This window comes from Rhipicephalus sanguineus, chromosome 10 (assembly GCF_013339695.2).
Source record: "Rhipicephalus sanguineus isolate Rsan-2018 chromosome 10, BIME_Rsan_1.4, whole genome shotgun sequence".
Lineage (NCBI taxonomy): Eukaryota > Metazoa > Arthropoda > Arachnida > Ixodida > Ixodidae > Rhipicephalus > Rhipicephalus sanguineus.
The window spans coordinates 22456981-22480807 of NC_051185.1; the positions used below are offsets into that span (position 1 = coordinate 22456981).

Here is a 23827-nt window from a genome sequence, read left to right on the forward strand (position 1 = left end):
GCGCTATAAAGTGCTTCTTAAGAATGGCATGTTGTTGGGCTAGTTGCTTCATAGATTAAGTAGACACGTTTAAACTGAGCGAAGACAACTCGTTAGTAACATAGAACACGCACACACACGAAGCGCAGTGTGTGTGCGTGTTCTATGTTTCTAACGTGTTGCCTTCTTCGCGCAGTTTAAACGCATCAACTGATCTTGCCTCGCCATTAATTTGGCCTTGCAAGCTCATTGTTAGGTTGGTGGTGAGACCGTTTTCATCTTGTGAGGCTGCACCTTTGCTGCTTTGTATGTCACGCGCTTCCTGCAGAGTGGTTATAACACCTTGAATAGTTGCCACTGGCGCGCCAGCCACCTGCTTACCTAGCGCGAACGTCTTCGAGTGCAAAGCACCGGCACTGTTTGCAGTGATGATCACGGCCTTTCGCAAAGCGGACTCACCTGAGAGCGGGTCGAGGGAACATGACGTAAAATACACTCCGTCTTCGTCATGAAGTTCATGTGGCGTGCAACGCATCCCAGGCACGTTGGTTTCCATCAACGCAGCGACAGTCGCGGTCGCCCGGACGTCATTGTCACGAGTAGGTTCGCCAACATCTCTCGTCTCTGCAACCTCCCCACGTGCCTTATTTCGCCGTGGAACTTCATCATCGCCTTCCTTTTTTGCCCGTTCCTCTTGGGAGTGGGATGCTTGCTCAGGTAAGCAGGTAGGTTCCGCAAAATTGCCGGAACTGCGTCCGCAGTGAGCGTATAGGCGTCCCACGAGGCATGCAAACTTGCTCAGCACTTACACGGTGTATATAGTGCCCGACTATGAAGTGCTGCTCAAAATACAGATCACACACTGCGTAGTATGCGGTTAGCGGCTTGTCGGCTCTTTGCATATTTCTTTCTCGCATGGATCGCCGTTCCGGGTCTGCAGGTGCCTTGAATAGCCTCAGATTCTTCGCGCTGTTAGTTGGCGCTTATCCTGTGCTACAACCTGCATCGGTAGCAGTGTTGCTTTGCATTCATTAACGCAAGCGACCACGTTAACATGAGAAGAGTTGCGTAACGCAACCACACAGAACATAAAGCCACAAAACACACCTCTGAAATGCAATGGTGTGTGCGCGCCCAAACCTGTCGCATTCAAGAGTGGTCGACGACAGCGCCGCCGCTTCGGTTGCCACTCACAGCGACACGCGAAGCTGGGCGAGGAGCCCTCCGCTGTTTGCGCTTAGTTCTAGTAGTTCACTGTATACCCAAGCCATCAGATGCCAGCGTGGCCAGCCTAGAGAGAGTGTGCCTCGATGTGTGCGCAAAACGCGCATCAAGGCACCCTACTTAGAGACTGTGGGCTTTTGACGTCACATCTGATGTAGAGAGAACACAGAGAAGCAAGATAAAACATTCACCGACGATTACGATACTGCCTAACGCGAATTCTGAGCGCAGCTTCGTGTTGGGGCAAGGCCAACTGTGTTTGATGTTTTGGCTTTTCGCAGTCGTAGCAATGTAACATTAGTTTCGTATTGCCGCAGAAACTGCCAGCGCTCGAGTTCTACGCACATCACTCCGTGCATGCCAGGCGCCGCGAAATCAGCGAAACGCCGACCGCCCCGTTACGACAAGCGAGGCTAGCCGCAGGCCAGCCCTGCATGCGCGCGAGCTCCGACCGAGGGGCCAGCGCACGTGACGGAGGAAGAAAGCGAGGTTAGAGGTTAGAGTCTCGTGATATCGACAAACTCCGCGTTCACTCGCTTTCGTCCTCATTCGCTCTATCGGTTACGCTGACGCCGACACCAACGGCGACGCCCCTCAACGCAGGAACGGGCGCCTAAAAGCTGCGCTCTAAAACGCCTGCGCGGAACGCGAAGCACAGTCCCAGCAAAAGCTGGAAGCGCAGCCTTTGTAAAACCCGTTCTAAACTCTGTTGGGGCAACTAATACAAGTACGCATGCAAGGTATCCGCTACGCCATAAATCATAATTTTTTTGTGAAGCAGGGAAGCACCCACTACGCAATTATTCGTCTTTCTGCGGATAAGCGAGGTACCCTATACACATCTGTAAGGTATTATGTGCACTTTGTTGACGCTGCATGTTGCTGATGACGATGAAGAATGGATGCTATGAGCGTCCCCTTTATAACGGGGCGGTGACATGTCTGCCACCAGGCTCGAAAGAGAAAAAAAAAAACAAAAAAACTTCCTTGTTTCATGTTGTCCTAATGCCTTATATTATTATACCAAAAAATATAAATTCACGGTCCATCTCTCTGTCTCTTAAGGCAGAATGACCTTTTTTTTTCCCCCCCAATTATTTATTTTTGTACTTTATCTCTACTTTTCTGCCACCAATACTCTAACCGTCTCTTACTTATTTCTATCGCGGGCGTGTTCAGCTTTCCATTGTTGTCCCTAAAACCAAAGGCTTCATGTAGACTCGTGCCCACACGTATACCTGGGTGAATATCGCCACATTCAATCAGTACATGTTCCATCGTTTCTTTAGTTCCCCCGCAGCATGTACATTGTTCTTCTTCGTTACTGAATCTCGCTTTATAACTACGGATGGATGGATGGATGCTATGAGCGTCCCCTTTATAACGGGGCGGTGACATGTCTGCCACCAGGCTCGAAGGCGAAAAAAAAGAAAGAAAAAAAAATAAACTTCCTTGTTTCATGTTGTCCTAATGCCTTATCTACATTGATTAAATCTACGTTATTATACCAAAAAATATAAATTCACGGTCCATCTCTCTGCCTCTTAAGGCAGAATGACCTTTTTTTTCCCAGTTATTTATTTTTGTAGTTTATCTCTACTTTTCTGCCACCAATGCTCTAACCGTCTCTTACTTATTTCTATCGCGGACGTGTTCAGCTTTCCATTGTTGTCCCTAAAACCCAAGGCTTCATGTAGACTCGTGCCCACACGTATACCTGGGTGAATATCGCCACATTCAATCAGTACATGTTCCATCGTTTCCTTAGTTCCCCCGCAGCATGTACATTGTTCTTCTTCGTTACTGAATTTCGCTTTATAATTACGCGTTCTAAGGCAGCCCGACCTTGCTTCAAACAGTAAAGCGCTTCCCCTTGAATTATCATAAAACCTTTCCCTCCTTATTTCGTTTTTTCCTTTTCGGTAGTTACTCAGAGCCGGCTTCTTTTCCATCGCTGTCATCCAATAAGTCCTCTCCGCCTCTCTGACCTTCCGCTTAATGCTCCTTGTTGTCATATCGCCCGCACTGCCAGCCGTATATTTACTGGTGAGCCTCCTAGTTCTTTTTCTCCACTGCGTGTCAAAGCTTTTTCTATACAAATACCTGAAAACCTTCTCTGCCCATCTACTCTCCTTCATTTTCCTCAGCCTCTCTTCGAATCTCATTTTGCTCTGCGCTTCCCTCACTTCAAAGCCTGTCCATCCCATATCACCCTTTACCGCCTCATTTGTCGTCTTCCCGTGAGCGCCCAACGCGAGGCGGCCCACCGTCCTTTGATTTCCATCCATTCCTGATTGCACCTCTGCACCTCACGCGTTGGCTGAGATCAGCGTCGTCTAGCGGCATTGGAAGAAACTAAACACTCGTCTGCACTCTAAACTCTGCTTTGCGGGCGAACGGGCGACACGCCGCATGAGGCGTTCTTTTTTTTTTGTTCGTTTTTTTTCCCCTAGCAGGAATTTCGCGGCGGCGCGATGTTGCGACGGCGTTCGTCAAAGCGACGCACGCGTCCCTCCGACCGCGCGTCGATCGCGCCTGAAATCGCGCCATGTGGTTCCACCTTAAGAGTTACGCTCTAAAGCAGGCCGGAAGTGGATCGTTCATTCCAGCGGACCAGCAGCCCCCGGCCAAACATGGCCGCCCCCAGCAAGCGATGAGAATTTTGGTCTATATATTGCAGTGAACAACGGTGCAAGACTAAAAGAGTGTGGTCTATCGGCATAGGTGTGCGCAGAGGGCGGGAGGCCGGGCAAGGGGGGGGGGGGGCGCTTCTCTCTGATACATGACGAGCAAAAATAAGAAATCACGTGACTAAAAAAACATCACCACGCAGACAACACTTCTCCTAGTCAGCGTTGGTTCTTCGTGCCTGTCATTTGTAATTAAAGTAATTTTCTTTACATTCTGATTCTTGCTGCGCGAGCGAACGCTCAGTGCTGGACTTTGGCGTGCCATTCGTTTCTGTCCGCTTGTGATACATAACTGTGAAAAATAACTCTTAATGTCAAATATTATGCAGGAGGAACATAAATCTCTGCGATAAAGCCGCGTTCTGGCCATCCTTTGTTTTTTGTAATGTCGCGGAATCCGTACGACGACGTCCCGTCAGTTTTCATTTGGGATGATTTGCATCAGGAAGTTGCGAAATTCGGCCGGAAATCGAATTTGCAGCTGTCAGCCGCGAAAAACGCATTGCCTCTTTTTCGAGTACGATCGAAACTTACGTACGTCGAAGGACTTTCTTTTTCCAGAACCCGGACCGTTTTTCTCGCCAGGCTGCTGCTGAAAAGTGAACAAGCAGAGCTGCAGTTCCACTACTGGTCGAGTGACTGACGTAGTTCCATTTAACGATAGAGTTTAATATTATTTGCACTTGTAGTAGCCCTCTTGTTTTCTTATTGTTTTCTGGCTGTTAAACTTTAATTGCGTCTCGCATGATTACGCATTTGAGACAGTCAGGATCGCCGCGGAGTTGCTCTCTGATGTGACCCGCTGTCATCGCTTGATATTGTTAGTGGTACCCGCCGCGGTGGTCTAGTGGTTAAGGTGCTCTACTGCTGACTAGCAGGTCGCGGGATCGAATCCTGCCCGCGGCGGCCGCATTTTCGATGGAGGCGAACATGCTAGAGGTCCGTGTACTTAGATTTAGGTGGACGTTAAAGGTGGTCGAAATTTCCGGTTCCCCCCACTACGGCGTCTCTCATAATCATATCGTGGTTTTGGGACGCTAACCCTCAACAATTATTATTATTATCACATTGGTAGTGGGTAGTAAAAGAGTAACCGTTATCACCTGTGCCTATGCCTTCGACCCGTTGTCAGATTAAACGCCGCACGCAACTGCGGCGGCACATAAGGGAGAATCGCAATTAAGTTTTAAATTAAACTGCTGTTCCGGATATCTCGGAGCACGGACTTGTTTGAAGAATTTTGTCGAGTAGAAGCGGGCAAGCGTGACTGCCACCGCTTTTTCCATACAAACATGCCCGCTCACTGTAATCACTAAAAAGTTCATTATTAATTCTTCGTTAAGTGGCGATAATCATTATGTCACCTTGTGCCCCCCTACTTATTTGCAGAGGTGCCCTTCAAGTACCTCCCAGTACCTAATTTTAAGAAAACCTATAAACTTAATTTTGATCACTCTGTATGCAAACTGAGAGCAACCGATAAATGAATTTCAACTTCATGGTCTCTAAATGTCACCTTACCTCGTAAATCTTCCTCATTTCTCTATATCAGAGTTCTCGAAGAGACGACCTGCACATGACCATCTTTGTCCCTCATTTTTTTTTCTTGATAAGCATGTTCATGAGCTACACAGACGTGACTGGTCTCACACTTTTTTTTTTTTTTTTTTTTTTTGCGGGGCTTCCCATTCGGTCACCATGCTTTGAAACATAGCCACGAAGCAGAAACCCCAACATTTCCGAATCGGCGTTCCGATTTCTGTCATTCTGAATACCGGGATCGATACGTTTCTCGAATCCCGACGTCAAATGCACATCATAAAGGACCCATATATGAGATATGGGAAAGGCCTTCTTTCAAATGGCGACATTAGCTAACATTTTGTTCAAGCTCTCTCTCTCTATCTCCTCCCTGCCCCTCCCCTTCTTGCTCTAATCTTCTTCACTGTCCCGAATCTTGCGGGAGACTAAGTTTTGTGACTACGTCCTGGTAGCTGAGGTGAGTTTGGGACCACTGGTATATATAATAGTCAGCAGCCCGGCGTCATCCATGGTGCACGCCATTAAAGCTCTAGCTGGGCTTCCTTCCATACAGCAGTTTCTTACAAATAGTCGACGAGGAATCCGGTGCCCTCCACTACGGCGTGCGTTATAATCACATCAAGGTTTCAGCACATAAAACCCGAGAAGTTAATTTATTGGGATTGACTGGAAATCAACTATTACAAGCAGTTCAGGCATCGCAAACGGCTTTGCGAATACAGTCCTTTCATTCTATTTCTAAATCTTCGGCAATATTTTTTTTTCACAATGAGACCTAATTAAGTTTTCTGCTCGTTAAAATCAAATAAATTCAGCTTTTTGTTCAGGATTCAACTAAGTTCGTTCAAACCAATTCAGTGGCCATTGCCGAACGCCATAGCTGCTAAGTAGCTACAGCCAGTTGTGTTAAATGAAAAGCATGGGTGACTGAGGTTGTTTACAAACGCACTGTATTAAGCGTAATAAAAATGACTTCACATATTTAATTTATACTGCAATATTCAGAAGGCCAGCGACGTAATACTTCTCCGGAATTTATATTCAGCAATCTGAGAGTAACATGGGGACATCGCGCTTCAGGCCAAAGCCTGCAAGCAAAAGCGCATCTCCAACCTTTTTTTGTTGTTCTTTTTATTCGTATTGTCGAGTCCAAAGCTGGCTGCGACCCTCGGTTGTAACGATTAATGCGAAAACGATAATGACCCTGTTAACTTTTCGATAACGCGTGCCACAGTGTTCACAATACTACAGAGCGCGTGCAGCTTACTTGATTAATGTCTTAGCAGTACACTTTACCGTGCGGTAAGTACAGCAATACCCTACCGGCGTGATCGTCACGCATATCTCTTTAAAACTTTTTTAGCCGCGCGAGTTTCTCCCTGCGAACGGTAACGCGCTTAGATGATCAATGTGGCTAACAGAGGTCTTTCAGACTAAATAGAAGCTACGTGCAGACAACGGCGGTATGCTATTTCCTCATTAACCGTATGCGGTAACTCGACGCTGCTAAAAAGACCTTACTATCTCGTAAAGCCCGCGTAGCGCGCCCTTCGCTTCAACAGGTCGTCTCGCACGAAAACTTTCTTTCGTAAGAGGAAGCACAACTGTGAGGTATAATCGAACGGATCCACCCGTCCCACCAGAGCAGCGCAGATTGCACAGGTTAGCGGGAGAGTTTTCTGTCGCCCCTAGAACGACGACGTAAAAAGCTCATTTTGAGTTGATCCGAATTCAGGAAAGGAAATAAACCGAGTTGTCGAAGCCAAAGGAAAGGGGTCTAGCGACACGACGCACTTGCTACTGCATCGGCTGTTGAGAGAGAGAGAGGGAGGGTGAAGAGAAGAGAGGGGGGTGAGGGAGGGGGGCGCCCGAGCCCGAGCGCCGGCTGCAGAAGCACGCACACACACACCGAGCGGAGCGAAGAAGGGCGGTGCAAGCGCATCTGTCCCATTGGCTGTCGCGGGGCCTCCCGAGCGCAGGGCAAAAGGAGCGTTTCCTCGCGCGTTGATACTGAGCGAGAGAGCGACGGCGGCGGCGGGATAGAGCGGAGGAGGGCAGAGCCTCTGCTGGGACGAAGGCTGGCTACGGGCGCGCACACACACACGGCGAGGAGCGAGGGAGGCAGTGCCCTGAAACGCAGCCGGCCGCTCCGAGGTTTTAGCAGCTCGCCCGAAGAGGGAACCACGCCGGCTGCGGCAGCGTCGGCGCCGGCGGAGGGCAACGCAGCACTCCGCCGCTTATTAACGTCGGCGACGCCGGCATCCACGCCGCCCGGTTCGAGACACCGACGACGACGACGTAGCCTGCCGTGGGACGCCCGACCGAGGGCTAAGCCTAACCCGGGTCCCCCCCAAAACGAGCGGTGAGTTTGTGTGTGTCGTCTGCTAGCGGGATAAGGCCGCGTCCGTGATCACCTGCGCCCTGCCAATCGCCGTATGCCAGTGAGTCCAGTGCGTTTGTGTTGTGTGACCTGGTATTTCGTGGACTGCCACGCGGATCGTCATCTTCAAATGTCCCGTATCGAACCGTGTGCCGGGTCGTACATTGGTTCTTGCTACTGCGATGAAAAACAGCGCGAAAATGGAACGGAGGGTAAGAAGCAGGCAACACGGCGCTTGTGTTGTCTGCTTCTTACTCTGTGTCCCGGTTTTCTCAGTGTTTTCATCGCAGTAACTGTACCAACTGGCCTTTCAAGATACCCTTCTGCAGTTCTTGTTGTTGCCGCTGTAACCGTTAAACGACACTCCTCCAACGCACAGCCATTCGTCGCTTCTCATACCTCGCGGCATTCTTTTATTAATAATTTCACCACCGGTGTTGTGTAGTGGTATTCGCTCGTTCTCGGTTTCCCCCTCCTCGATTCGTGCATCGCCACGCGGACAGCATCCGCGCTGGCGCGTCTCGAAGAGGGCGCTTCGACTTGTTTCTTTTCTTTGTTATCTTCCCCTTTTTCGCGAGTCCTCTCGATCGCGTTGCTTCTACGCCATGAGCAGCCCGTTCGTTGATGAGCTCACATATACTCGATCGCAGCTGCCTCTTTCGGATAAGCGTAGTTTGATCATCATTCGTTGTCATATCGGCGATTATGACTCTACGCAAATATAACGTCGAAGCCTGTTCGCCTCCCTTCCCCTTAGTACAGTGGAGCACTTGATTCGAGTGCCCCGTCGGACACAGCTGTTGCGCGCTGACATTTATCGCGCTTTGCGTTTCTGCCTCGCCCGCTGTGCTCTCCGTCTCGAGTCAGGCTAATCGCTTAATACACCGTCTTACTCTTCGGGATTCTCGTCTCATATGTCCCCGTACGGAATGCGCGGAGGTTGCGGCTACTTCTGAGATCATTCTTGTCGGTGTTACAATTACTAACAATAACCGCGCTTTTAAAACTTGAATCATCCGTGTTATCGCTTCAAAGGTTGACCGTGTGGCCGTATATAGTAATTGTTGGGGTTTTCTGTCCCAGAACCACGATATGATTTGAGAGACGCCGTAGTGGAGGGCTCCGGAAATTGCGATCACATGGGGTCACTTAACGTGCGCCTTAATCTAAGCACGCGGGCCTCTAGCATTTCGCCTCCATTCAAACGCGGCCGCCGCGGCCGGGATTCGGTCCCGCAACCTGCGGGGGGGGGGGGGGGGGGAGCATTCAAGCACCATAACCACAATACCACTGCTGTGGGTCGTGTAGGTGTCTAATGAAATGGTTCACTCGTCGACTAAACTAAACTAACAAGCGTAATTGGTCAACCTTAGTTAAAAGGTACTGTTAACAATGTTCCCGGCACCAACCCCTGGAAATGTTTGCGAGGACACATCGCGAAGGGAGGCTGGCAGCCAATCGGATGGCTGCACTGATATTGCGTAACACCGCGGACGTGCATATTTCTCAAAGCATGCGATGAACGGCTTTTGCATGGAGGAATATACCCCGCGCCCGGTTCGCGCCAGAGATCTCCGTGGCCAATTTCGGACTTTCGATCGGTCATTGGTCTGCGTGAAGCTCGGGAAAAGAAAACTCGATGTTGGAGCAAGCGTTCTGTTCGATTCGCACTCCCCCCCTCTCTCTCTTTCTCTCTCCGTTCTTTTCCTACCCCGCCCTTCGCCTTCTGAATCTCGGCGCTCGCTCTGCGTCGTAGCTGCGTCTCTTCCCCACCTCAACCTCCTCCTCCTCGTAGCTGACGGCCCCCTTTCCACGTAGATCCACGCGGTATAGGCGTACATAGCTCGACGTGACGTCACACCTTGCTTTCCTCCGTTTCATGCGCGCTGTAGAGAGTTGTCTGCGGGGAGATTCCGCTCCGCGCGCTCGGGTCCCGCTCCGGTCGTGGGACGCGAGCGAGCTCTTCGTGTCTGAGCGCGGAATAAATTAGGGAATTTTAGCGAACTTTCGTTGTGGTAGTGAACGAACTATCTTAAAGCGTGTTAACGATGTTGTGTAGTAATAACAGGGTTGTTGTTTTGCTGCGTAACCTTGTTGCTATCTGCTAAGTGCGCGCTCCTCTCCCTTTACATTCCCGTCGCAGCGCGAAATAAATTAGGGAATTTTAGCGAACTCTCGAACCTGCTTTCTTAGTGCTTGTCAACGACGTTGCTTAGTAATAACGAGGTTACTGTAGTGCTGAATAACCTTGTTGCCACCTGCTAAGTCCGCGCCTATCTCTCCGGGTGTCCGCGTCGCAGCGCGAGATAAATTAGGGAATTTTAGCGAACTCTCGAACGTGCTTTCTAAGTGCTTGTTGACGGCATTGCTTAGTAATAACGAGGGTGCTGTAGTGCTGAGTAACCTAGTTGCTACCTGCTAAGTCTGCGTCCCTCTCTCTCTGTGTGTCCGTGTCGCAGCGCAAAATAAATTAGGGAATTTTAGCGAACTTTTGTTGTTGTAGTGAACGTCCTCTCTTAGCACGTGTTAACGATGTATTGTATAAATAACAAGGTTTCTGTAGTACCCTGTAAACTTGTTGCTAGCTTCCAAGTCCGCGCCCATTTTTCTCTGTGTATCCGCGTCGCAGCGCGAAATAAATTAGGGAATCTTAGTGAACTCTCGTTGTGGTATAGTGAACCTGCTCTTTTGACGATAATGACAGACACAGTCTATGACGACTGCGTACGCCGCAGTCGTCAACGTATGCAGTCTTTGGAAAATGGCGTCCTAAGGCCCCTTATGTTGGGTTTCAAGAACATTTTACTTCCAATTTTTACTTCCGGAAAGCGAGATACTAAAGGCAGGCCACTCTGAAAAGCACGTCGTCACTTGATTTTCTTTTTTTTTTTCATCCATTGTGAAGCATGTCGTGTTTTAACAGACCATTGGGGGGGGGGGGGGTGCACTGCGATTAACAACAGTCTGTTGCAACCCAACATAATTTCGCTTGCAATGAAAGGGCGGCGAATAAGCAGTTTGTATTCGTTTTCACGTACGATTCTCTCTTACCCATTAAACGTGAGGGTGTTGGCCGTGAGGCACCCAAACACCCTTTTTTACACCTGTAAAGGTGTAACTTGTTTTTAGTTTTAATCACCTACGTAAGAAACGGGTTGTGAATTACGCGGCCCCTTGGCTCGCTCGACATACCTTATACATTCCCGGGAACGGTTTACAGGGATGATAAAGTCTCACGACCATATTCCCCAAGTCCTGGCTGTCCAGTACGCCCATGACAGGGCTGGGAGGCTTGAGCTCCCAGTCCCGACGTGGGATTAGCCAGGCAGGTGGCAACACCCTGTACAGGACGTATAAATAAAGTTATTTCCATCCATCCATCGATACTGATTCGTTCTTTTTTGTCACGTTTAAACCTTGATGAGCTTCGTTACAAACGAGGCGAACACGACGATAGACATCGAAGTGAATAAAATTCGCACGCATGTTTGTTATCGAAAGAAGAAGAATTTATTGACTTCGGCACAAATTAAGCCGATGCGTTGAAATACGTGTTTATTAAACAGGGAAGTGCACCCCATACGTTGTCGCTGAACCAACTTTAATTGAATTGGTTGCATTGAATAAAAATAATTGAATTATTCCGTCTCTCAGGAGCCGAATTTTCATTTATAAGATCTCGATTTCTTGCGCGAAAATTTCGTAAGATCTGCAGCGCCGTTGAAGAATTCTAAGCTTGATATTAAGGGATCCGTTTTTTCATCTCTCTGTCGTATTTTCGTGCTCTAATACTTCAACAAATGAAAGAAAAAAATAATAGGTTACATAAATTAAGAATCTACTTTAAATAATCAGGAGACTCTAAATGAGTTTCTTTAAAACGCAACAAATATATACCTTATCGAATTATATACTCTGGATACCATGCATTTAACCATTTGAGGTACTTTGTACGATGTTGCGTACACAACTTGATTTTGCTAGTTGTGTCGACTAGTGAGCAATAAAAAACAAGATACGTTGAGGTTTGGATGAATTGAACCTCCTGCGTAATAAATCTTTCGTTTAACTTTACTTTGCAGTGTAAAATTTTATATGATCACTTTGCTGTAGGTACTACCATGTTCGACGAGTCGTTCGACGTGACACTTCCCTCGAGCCCCGTCAAAAAGTATAATTTTGCTTTCCTCAAAACGAACATAACGGAAAACGAAATTGCACTATATTTCTAGCCTGAAATTTGATTCTACTTATGCAAAAAAACAGAACACGAATGAGTTCGGGATAAATAGATAATTGATTACTAATGAATTCAGGTTAATTACCACAAATTGCGCAAATCACGGCATTATGAAATTATTTTGTTGCCTTTCACTATCGAGTGCCTTGAAATAATCCTATGTCAATGTGACGGATTTAGAGACAGTTCTTGATAGTCGGTGTCTGAAGGGGCTAAAATACGGGCTCGCGAGGTGTAACTTTCTCTGACGCAAATACCGCTAACAAAAACAATCGTCGCTTTTAACTACTCGTTAGCCCCGTTTACTGCCGACTGTTGGGACGCAACGCAGCTGTTTTGTAACGTTCAAATCGATATTATGCTGCAAGCACTACTTCGCCGACCAAATCGTCAATATACGAAGCTCGTATTTCCCAGACAGCTGCCTCTGATTCTAAATCGCGTAGGCTGTGATTGAGATTTATATGCTGCTGTCATAAACTTCCGTTCGTACGTATTGAGCGTCTCGTTTTCCGTTTGCATCGTGTGATCTCGTAAATGGATTTGATAATTTCTTCGTTAAAGACGTGCGGTGTATGATTTAGGAAATCAGTCGGGCAACTATACGTCGCGTCTGCCTTGTCACTAGTGCCCACGAGACTGCTGCAGTGGTTCTTTGTCGTTTTTTTTATTATCTCTGGCAGTGGCGTACACCAGAAATCTTAATTATTTTTTGGGAGGGGGGGAGGGGGGGGAGTGCACTTCCTTATTCCGATGTGGGGACCGCGCAGGGAAGTGTGGTCGACGACATCTTCATTTTAGCGCTAAAAGGGGCAAACACATGAACGACCACAAGACAGGCGCTTCCTGTGGTCTTTCATGTGTTTGACCTTTTAGCGCTAATATGAAGATATCGTCAAGTATACACCGACTAGCCCAGAAACAAGTCCTTATTTGGCATGGTCGAGTGTAAATTTGTGCCCTGTATCCTATGGCAGAAAGGAAATTTCGGGGTTAAAGTGGGGGGGGGGGGTGGCACGGGCCTGGTGTGCCAACCGCTGGCTACGTCACTGCTGTCCGGCATAGTCCAAGTGTTCAAGCAGTTCGATGGGGTAGTAGACCAGCAGAAGGATTCCGATATAGTGAGCGAGCGGCCTGCAGGTCCAGAACTTCAGATGAACAGCTCAAGCTCCCAGTCATCTCGCTAGGTAGAAAATTACATCTATCAAGCTCGAACTAACCAGGTTTGGCAACATGTTTTGCCATCCATCAATTGGCCTAACTCTCCTTTATCTTCCATTTAGCACCTCATTAAAGCCTTTATCCGTAAATTCGGAAACTAATTATGGCTGTTAGGGCCCCAGCTACATCGATCTCTTCCTTGCTTTATTTTTTCGCTGTTTTCACACCTGTACTCGGTGTTTCAACCGCGAGCCACTCCACACTCTCAATAAAGCCTTGGACCCCGTGGCTAATTATAAAGTGGACGTTCTCCATACAGTACTGCCTGGTTCCAAACATCGGAGCGTTTCATTACAGTAGCGTGCGCGTGCTGCCTGGGCTATCTTACCGCAGCGTCTACGCCTCAAAGCGTGCCGCCTATCGAAGTCTGCCGCTGGAGAATAAGAGAAGGCAAAGAAAGTTGAGCCCCGTGAACAGTAGTAACCGTAGAAACCAGCCGCCTACCCTTTATTGGGTAGTCACGAGAGATAGCTAACCGGCAAATGACCTCTGCAATTTACACCTCTCTGGGTTTTATATTATTTTATTTTGCGTGCGTGTGTCGTGGTCTTCCTTTATTATGGTTAATACTTGTGTTCGTGTTCTGAAGCTTCTCAACACGCTTATGTCATAAGATACTGCGCTTCGCGCTCCTTAAGTTGCACGCCCGCTGCTTGAAGAAATTCGACGCCGCAAACCGATGTGACGATAGAAGTCCTTACTCCGATGCAGCTTTATACACTGACGACGAGTGATAGGTGATACAGTACGGAGCGCCGAAGAAGAAAAAAAAAGGCATAGAGGTCAGACAATGCGCACGCGGCTGTTTGCTACGCTACACCGAATTAAGGACGATACGGTGGTGTTATATATGGTGGTGATATGCAACAGAGAACACGAGTGATGTGATTACGAAGGAACAAGCAATATTGGGCGGTGCCTTTTGATTTCGTGCGGCTGAAAGCAGCCAAAGAAGGGACCGGTGTGCTATTTAGGTAATACTGTCCCGTTTGCTGCCCTACGCGTGGTGGGGAAGGGTAGTCAGAGGATAGAGAGAGAGAGAGAAAGCGTGAGTGCAGAGAGAAACAATTTTATTTTCGACACAATGTGGTCGTTTGAAATTAGCTTGCCGGTGGTTCGAAGGGTGGTGGCCCACTGATTGCCGCGACCGTTTCTCGGCCCCGTTAAATACTTCAGCCTGAATATGGTAGTCTTTTATCGGAAGGAGCGACCCCCACGCCTCCTGGGAGGAAGCTGGTGGTATTGTCTTTGTAGGTGGGCTCCCCTTCGCATTCCGAAATAATATGGTTTCGGACAGCTTTCATGCAGTTGTAAAGTCGGCAATTTGGTTTAATTTGATCGGGGATAAGATTTTGGATAGCCGATAAGGGCTGGGAAAAGAATCTGTTTGGATTTGCCTCTAGATGCTAGCCTGTTCCCTTGTTGAGTCTGTATGCGGGGCTGCCTTTTTTTTTCGGTTTTCTTTGTAATAAGCGGTCATTTCGTTATACGTGGCAATCCCTTCATGCGGGAATTCCAGGATTGAGAGGTACACCTCTCGGTTAGTTAAACTTCTAGCTACCCTGTGGACCACCTCATTCCCCGCGTGAACGGGCACCGGACGAGCATCGGACTCGTTATTCGAAGGTTGCGGGTTCGGTCCCTGCCGGCGGCAAGTTGTCTTTTCATCCACTTTAATTTCTTCACATTTATATTGTACTTACTACAAATAACGCCCCCTATGCTTTCCTTGGCTTGATTGTCTGTTGCTTCTCATGAAGGTTGTGTGTAACAAAGAAAAACGAGCCCTTAATTTCCTCCACTTTCGTTTACCCATACAAGTTGCATCTTATTGCTGTATTTCTTTTGTAGCGTTAACTACACTTGCCTAGCCGGAGCCGATTTCGCGTGGATCCTCATGAGCCGTGCTGCGCATGCGCGAGGATCAGTGATGTCACACAGCTGGCTCACCGCTCTCCGCGCTCTCCGCCACCGCGCTCCCTCCGCCACCGCCGCGCGCGACTCGCCGCTGCTGGTCTGAAGGTACGGGAGGAGTGGCGTCGTAGCCGCGGCGGACACATTGGCGCCGGCGCGCGCGCAAACTCCGCCACCGCCACGCGCGACTCGCCGCTGCTGGTCTGCGCATTCGAGAAGACTGACGTCGTAGCCATGGCAGATGCACTGGCACCAGCGCGCGCGCAGCTATTCGCCTTCGCTTTGCAGTCGCCGTCTGACACTGCGCTGGAGCAGAGAAGTCTGACACGGCGCACAAGAGCCGAGAAGCTTATCTCATCGGATCCCGAAGTAGTTGCCTGGCAATTAGCGGATCAGCATACAAAAAATGAACAGAAGAAGGCTAATAATCCTAGACAACCTGGAAAGCTAAGAATAATCAGCTGAACCTTTGCTAACGCTACGTATATCCTGGCAAAGCCGAGCTAGGCCACTGCAAATTTTTTAACAGCGACGCTGTTTAAGCTAGCCGTAATTTGTGCGACCTATCAGAAAACTATCGTCATCATGAACGGGTATGTGCCACACAAATTGGACAAATCCCACTGCTCACCACTGGTCCACTAAGAGAGAGAAAGCTCTAGAAAGAGACAGAGAAAAATTGAGAAATAAAGGGAATAAAGACATAAAAATATAGAAACACAGAGAAAGATATAGAAAGAGAGAGAAAGAGATAGAATAAAATAGAAAGATCAAGAGATAAAAAAGCAGAGATAAAGAAAGGGTGGTTCTATCAGAGGTGCGAAGGCTCGGTTCTGGAGTTTGGACATCCGTGTCGTGACTAACCTAACAATGCCTAGCAACAACCTCGAAGCAACCAGATTAGGCTTCAGAATCGTCCACTTTCACTGTTTAAAGCCTCGCGCGATTTAGTGCAAGCTTCGCAAAATTTTCTTTGTTTTTTTGTTTAGTTTTTTTAGGATATACGCGCACAATTCCCGGTCTTCCTTATATAAGGCAGTTCGTGAAGGAGCAGTCGTGTTCGGTGTGAGCTTGAGTAGAGAAGATTCACGATACGCATGCGCAGTGCAGCGTAGCTATAAGCGATCACTTAAGTTGCGCGTGGTGCAAAAGCCGACTCATTAGAATGACAGTACAGTTTCAGATAACGACATCAAATTAAGTGAATTTTCTCGCGCCCAGTGTTCGGTATATGGTAATTAGCATTATGCGACTCTCCGCGTCTCTTTGATTTATCACTCTCTTTGTTTTTGTTTTTTCTTTACTTTTAGAACCTTGATACCAGATTCAATTAACTAACGCGGCTCGTAATGACAGCTGTACGGGGGATGTCGCCCTGACAACTGAAGGCTAACGAGACGTTTTCCGACAGGCATGCGTCGTGCAGTGCGTGAACATGTCCTCCTATAGGCGCGTCCACATGCACACGTTGAAATGCCTTCAGCAGATGTGCGCCTACAGCGACAGGCGCGAATGCTTAAATAATCGACAGCACTGCGTCGATAGCTCTTTATCTTTTCTTGTTTCTTTTTTTTTCTCAAGGCAACAGATGTCGTGCTTCAGAAAGCACTGCGGGAGACCGGCTGCGTATAACCTTTGCTTAAAAGCGTCAAGGAGCGGTACGGAAATGTCGTAAACTTAGAAAAAAAAATTACACCATCTCCCACTAAAGGGATCCATGTGTGGATGCGAAGCAGCGGGGAGATGGTTCGCTTGAGCGGGAGATGGTGTAATTTTTTTTTCTAGGAGCTGGCTCGCCAAGTTCTTAAGCTGGGGCGAAGTCCCGCGCCGTAAGCTGCATCATCCATTCAAAGCGTCGTGGAACGCGAAGAGGAAGGCTACGCGCGTCGTGTCTTCCCTCTCGCCTGGCAGTTAATTCTCCCAGGGCGAGCGGGGAACGCGGTCGACAGGCACGCGAGAAGGGGGCAGCGTAGGAGAGGAGAGGGGGGGAGGCGACGCACATGCGCTGGCGCTCTTCGCGGCGTTGCGCAGGAGAGAATGAGGCGCGCGAGAGGGGGGAGCGTAGGAGAGGAGGGGGAGGAGGATGCGCATGCGCAGTAAGGGTGGTCACGTCGCACACCGAATTGAACTCCGCCATAAGCTGCTTCGCATCTAAAAATCAGGAGCCCTTCCCATGCCTGCAAAATAGGGACAAATGAAACTTGGCGTTTGAGTACCTTGCCCACTGCTTTCCTTTCTTTCTTTCTTTCTTTCTTTCTTTCTTTCTTTCTTTCTTTCTTTCTTTCTTTCTTTCTTTCTTTCTTTCTTTCTTTCTTTCTTTCTTTCCTTCTTTCTTTCTTTCTTTCTTTCTTTCTTTCTTTCTCCTTGCACAATACTCCTTCCTAACTGTTTCCTTCATCCATGCCGTGAATTGGACCTTCATCCACGCGCTTAGCTGCGTTACACTTCAGTTGCTACAGGTGACAACGACGGCCGTGCGTTCATATCCAGGCAACATTGAAATGTGCCAACTGGCAATGACAAGTGACCTCGACAGAAGCTCAGGTTGCCATATCAGAAACGGCCGCACGCCGGCAAGCCCACGCTCGAGAGAGCGTCATTTATTGGAAAGCGACGCGAGGGCCGCAATTCTGTACACTCGCCGGGCCCGAGGTTTTGCGCGTACAACGTAGTCGCCGCCTAAATGTGTAACTAACAAGGAGGTGACCTTAATTCTTAGCTGTTGGGTAGTGGCACACGCATGTAGGCATTCGTGTGCCTTGGGTTAACTTCGCGCTTCGGCGCGCTGGCGGATCGGATCCCGGAGGCCACGTAGAAGGAAGCGCGTGGATCAGACCTGCTCCGTCAGCTACCGAGGCAATCCCAGCTTCTAAGCCAATGCGCTATTAAATTTCATTAAATATACTTATAGTTATTTGGCCCTTAAGTATCTTATGCTCCGATATCACATTATCCAATATACTATAACTCTTAAGCAGAACCAGAACACTTCAGCGCAATGTGCCTGAGCTCGGCGCTGGCGTGGCTTCTCTGCTCGAACCGTGTTGTCAGTCTTGGCGTTCCGAACCGAAGCGTTCCGACATATGCGTTCTGCGCATGTCCACACTTGGTCCACACTGGCACACACACACACACACACACACACACACACACACACACACACACACACACACACACACACACACACACACACACACACACACACACACACACACACACACACACACACACACACACACACACACACACACAAACACACACACAAACACACACACACACACACACACACACACGTCCATACGGTTCGCACCGGAATTAAGTAATCTACGTGTATAGGCAGCGTCTACTGACCAGAGGGCGCTACGTATCTCTCTTTGGGTGGCCCAGTATTTCTAACGTTGGCCGCTAGAGCTAAGAAGAAAATGAGACGCGCGAAGGCGTCGCCCTTTTATTGCGGTTATGGTTCGCCAGCTTATGGACGCGCGTCGCTTTCGCATCTTGTCCAGCCACTGCTCAGGAATTCGCCTGTCCGCAAGGCTAGGCGTACTGGCGTTGCAATGGCATCGGAAAACTCTAACCCCCGAATTCAGAAACGCTCCGTGACTTGAACTTGACTTGCCACCGCCTGCAACGCGTTTCGAACGCGCTGCCTTTAGGCGGTGCCAAGGCAGCACGAACGCGTTTCAAGCGCGCTCCCTTGAGGCGGTGGCAAGTCAAGTCACGGAGCATTTCTGAATACGGGGGTAAGGCGAGTCATTGTCAGCGTTCCTTCGTAAGGAACGCTAGCATCGAGGCGCCCTATACTCCTTTTCATACATAAGGTGCAACGCTGTGGAAGCTATGCGAGAAGTTCGTTCAGCAAAGTTGGTAACTCAGTACGTCTCGCGCTTGGCTTTCTCCGTTCTAAACGCTCGTGCGAGCCGAGCAGAGAGCGCGCGTGTGAGGCGCTCTTGTAGAAAGTTAAACGCCAAAGAACGAAAACAAAGCGACGCTAAGCGATCCAGAACAAAGTACTGACCACCGTATAACTATACTCGGGGACAACTTTTCTTAGCAATGAAGGGAAAGCTACGGGGGCGGAGCGTCTGCACATGTACTGCTACGCGAAGTAGTGCGGCTTGGCGAGCGTCTCGTAACGCCGTGGAAAGTGATGGCTAGCGTTGCATTTCGACGCAAACGCTTCTTAGCGTCTAAGGTACGGGTAAAAGGCGCGACTTTTTCAAGCACGCGAAAACACAAAGTGACAACGTATAAAGTAAAAGAAATACAAATATCTCGCTTGTGTGCGCTGCGTTCCGTCTGAAAAAGCTACATGTAGAAAATGAAGGAGTATCTTATATATCTCACGCAGGAAATACGGACGCAATTGTGGGACTAAATTCATTAGCGGTAGGATACGTGCATTGTGGCTCTGTAGCTTTCCCTTCATTGCCACAGAAAGTTGTCCCCGAGTATAGAGGTTTGTTTCTTTCTTTCGTGTGAACGCATCTACAGCAAGAAGCATAGAGCAAGAAGTCTGGCTAGCCTGCACAGTGTCGCACCTGATGCATGAAACGCAGTATAGAAAACTCAACTGTGGTGCTTGAGAATCAATAGTGCATATATTATTAGATTGCCAGGCATACAGAGAAGAAAGAACTTGTCTCCAAAGCGGAATATGCTCACCTTCCAAAGCACCGCCAGATCTCAGGAAAATACTTGAACCTACGCCTTCTCCTTCTCAGCAACGTCAGATTATGACATTTGTGTTCACATTCCTCGAGGACATTAACCGAATTGATAAACTGTAACGTAACTTACATCAGCACCATTACGTTGTGACAAGTACATACCATGATCGTAATATCTTCTTTTCTTTCCCTTCTCTTTTCCTGCCCTCCTCCTCTTATGGTCTTTCTGTCCTCAATCCCCTCCCCTATACAAAGTAGCATGTAGGCGCCTTGATATACGCCCGCAGAATTATCTGTTTTTCATTAAAAAGCTTTCTCTCTCTCTCTCACTGCACGGTGCCCATAGGCACCGTGCAGTGGCCAGAGGGCGCTATCTAGCTCTCAGTTATCAGCCCGGTTTCGCCGACATCGATTGATAGGGCTACAGTAAAATGTGTCACGAGATTAAGAAAAGGCACGAAACCGCGCTTTATGGTTCATCGCAAGAAGCGCATGCGCACTTGGAGACTTTTCCAGATAACGGAGACCCTTGCGGTTTGATACGAAATACAATGCCACAGATAATGTAATCGCGTCTGCCCAGTTTTGCAACTTTCTTTCACTACGCTATGCGTTCTGGCGCTGCCGTCGCAGAAGGAAGTTCGAGTGCACGGTCGGTTTTGTGCGCGCGATGTCTTTCCGTCGTTTTCTGTGGCTGTGTTCCAATTCTGGACAGCATTATAGACAGTCTACGCTGACAGCTTAGAAGACAGCATCGAGCCTATGTTGTCCGAGAAATAGAACGCGTGTAGAAGACGTCTACGCGACGTGATGCCACCTCGCGTCGAGAAGAGAAAGCTAAGAAAAACAAACGTAAATGTTCTTTCTTTAGCCTGTTTCGTGTTCAAGCCTATGAAAATTTAACGTAGCTTACATTGAGCGCCTGGAAAAGCGCCTACTGGTGCACAGACGACCATACCGGCGAGATCCGAGCTGCGCGAGCATTTCGCTGAGCCGCCATCTTGTTTGGACAGCAAAGTAGCCTGCATCGTTTTTGTCTCTGATGCTGTCTTCTCGAAGCTGTCTATTTTACTGGCTACATGAGAATTGGAATGGGACTTAAGATGGCCGCTGTCCACTTAGCTGTCTATTTAGCTGTCTACGGCGAGTATTGGAACACACCCTGTTATAGGCACCATAACCCTGTGGCGCCTGCATCATAGCGCTCCCGCAGCACGCCTCGCTTGTCCCGGGCCACAACGGCGCGCGCGCGCCGGGCGTTCCGGGGACAAACGCAGTGAGCCCGCAGCTGGGGCCTCTCCGCTTAGCGTGAACGCTCGCGCACTTGCCGCCGCCTATTGCGGACAGCGCCCGGCTTCGCCGCCCCGCCATCGGGCCCGCTTAGCGGCCGATGCTCGCAGCTGTGCCGCGGGGACGTGTGTATACGCGTACGCGCACATACTACGTGGCTTCTCTGGCACGGACGCGCGAGCGAGGGAGAGGAGAAAGAATGAAAAAAAGAGAGAGAGATAAAGAGAGAGAGGGGCAGCTAGAGAAGAAGGAGAGGAAGGTGGGAGGGTAACGATGCACTTCAAGCGAGACAGCACCCTAACAACGCGCCGGCGAACGACATACCGTGCTACGTATGTCCGGGTAGCAACGTCGCGGGCTCGGTTTGTGCTATAACTCGCGGACAAGTTTTCTTGGCAATGAAGCGAAGGCTACAGAGCATAACCTTCGTAGTAGCGCAGCAAACGACGTGGACAACCAGAAAAAAAAATATAAAACACGTGCGACGACAAACAGCGATGCCAACAAGACCACGTATCCAGCCTTATTGACTACAGAGCCTGATTGCGCGAGCACTACCGCTAATGAATTAGTTCCACAATTGCGTCCACGTTTTCTACATGCGAAATTGAAACAGGACTCCTTAATTTTTTACAGGAAGTTCTTTGAGACAGGACGCAGCACACGCCAGTGAGATGTTAAGGTGTTTCAGAATACGGTACGCAAAGCTTTGCGTTGGCGTTTGCCGCCAATGCGCATGCGTCGTAGCATATCATCTTGCGTATCCCCGTTAGGTGACGGAAATAGCTTGCGTACACAGCGAACGCTATCTTTGCGTACCCTATTCTAGAACTAAACTTAGACGTGACGATCTCGCGTTTTTGCATGCGCGAAAAGATCGCAGCTTTAACGCATATACCTCAAACGCTAAGTGGCGTCTGCGTGTTCATGTGAGCGTCTGTCTCACTTGGGTTCTTCCGTCTACTCGCCTAAAAAGCTTGCGACGTACTTTACCCATGAATAGCCGTCGAAGCAGACAGATCAAATGCTGTACAACGCTTATACCGCGCAGCGATCGCTTTCCACGGTCGTATGAAATGCGCGCCAAAGAGGACTACTTCACGTTGGGCATGCGCAGTAGCTTCCATGCTTGTAGGTACGGTCCACGGTTAAAGGGAACACTCCAATGAGCACCTTTCATTTTGCTGGCCCTCTAACAGCAAGTGGTCAGGGAAACATTGTTCATGCACTGCACGAGTCCGTCAAAAAGAGGCAGAACTGTCAACCGCCAGTAGTTTTGTGCATATCTAAGCCACTATCTTTTTGCAAGAGAACGGAATCCAAACATGCCCTGCACGCAAGTGTTCCCTTTAACAGTGGACCCGTATGTACATGTGCAGTAGCCCCCGTAGCTTTCCCTTCGTTGCCAATAAGTGTACTATACGCTGCGAACAGGAAGGTTGAACCAAACGTGAGCGTTCCAGATTGCAGCCGCCTTGTCAATCTCTTCCGTGTCTTCCTATCTCGCCTCTTCTTTCCGCCTCTCACCTTCCCCTCGCCCCTTCCGTAGCTCTTCGCGATTCATCACTCAACACTCTTTCCGCTTCTCCCTCCTTACAACTGTCTCGGAAAAGAAATGAATAAAGTTTTAAAAAAAACAAGATCTATCGCGGTATTTCGTCGCGAGGCGCTTTTCTCTGTCGGGCTCGTCGACAGCAGTGAGTAACCCGGAGTGTAGGTCACGACCCCTTGAAAAGAAGGCGCCGGCACAGCTCTTGCTGTCGGCGGCAGTTTTCCGGACCCCGTGTGATGCGTCGGCGAGAGATACTCGAATACCGAGCGCGCGCCGCGCGCGCGATTTTCGCTTTGTATACGTCTCGAAGTTCTTTTGATCATAGAGCTTCCTACAATATTTACTAGAAGGAACTGTACCGCTGCGATCGTTCAGCCACCGTGGGAATGATGGGTATTACATGGATTTGCCTAGACATCGTGCTTGCGGCTTCGAACGCGCTCGTGGTTTTGTTTATTGTCGTGTTTTTTTTTTTTTCAGATAAAAGAATTCCTCGTTGTGAACCTCGTGAGATGATTTGAATTGGTAAGCCTAAAAGGCTTAATGTGGGGATGTGGGACTGCTGAACTTTTGCTGAACGTCGTCTTGCTACAAAGTGGCTTAGCCAAATCCGTGTACTACACCCATCATTCCCATGCCGGCTGAAGCGCCATGCGTCGCAGCTTCCATAGACACTAGCGCCAGATTTCCCTCTGGTGTACTGTTATGAAACTATATATATGTGCTTTCTATATCGACATGCGGAGTGTGTCTGCCAATATGTGTAACGCATACAGCTCGCGTCGCCCTCTAAACGTGTACAACGTCGCTTCTATAAACACGATCGTCATCACAAAAACGCGACAGGCCCGCAAACATTTGATGGGGTACGATTCACAGCGCCTAGAATACACTATATATATATATATATATATATATCTATATAATATATTATATATATATATATATATATATATATATATATATATAGGGTGTTTCAAGAAATGTGTCCAACCTTCTCAAAAAATCTGGAAAATGCGATATTTACTCGGTGCTTTCAGAAATGCTTTTTCTGTAGCGGCACGAATCTTAAGGTAGTTAAGGACATCATTTAGGGCAGTAATTAAGAAAGTTACATTAATTAAC

The 23827-nt window shown here is 48.6% G+C and overlaps 1 protein-coding gene across 4 annotated transcripts in view; it reads left to right on the forward strand.

Moving 5' to 3' along the window:
- Positions 1-7419: 7419 nt before the first annotated feature.
- LOC119407237 (nucleolar protein 4) overlaps positions 7420-23827 on the forward strand; it is a 161432-nt gene continuing 145024 nt past the window's right edge. For 2 of the 4 annotated variants that reach the window (XM_049419650.1, XM_049419651.1), the window contains exon 1: positions 7420-7797. The gene's annotated coding sequence lies outside the window, so the exon portion shown is untranslated. The remainder of the gene's footprint in view (positions 7798-23827) is intronic. The other 2 variants (XM_037674116.2, XM_037674117.2) reach the window with 2 other exon arrangements.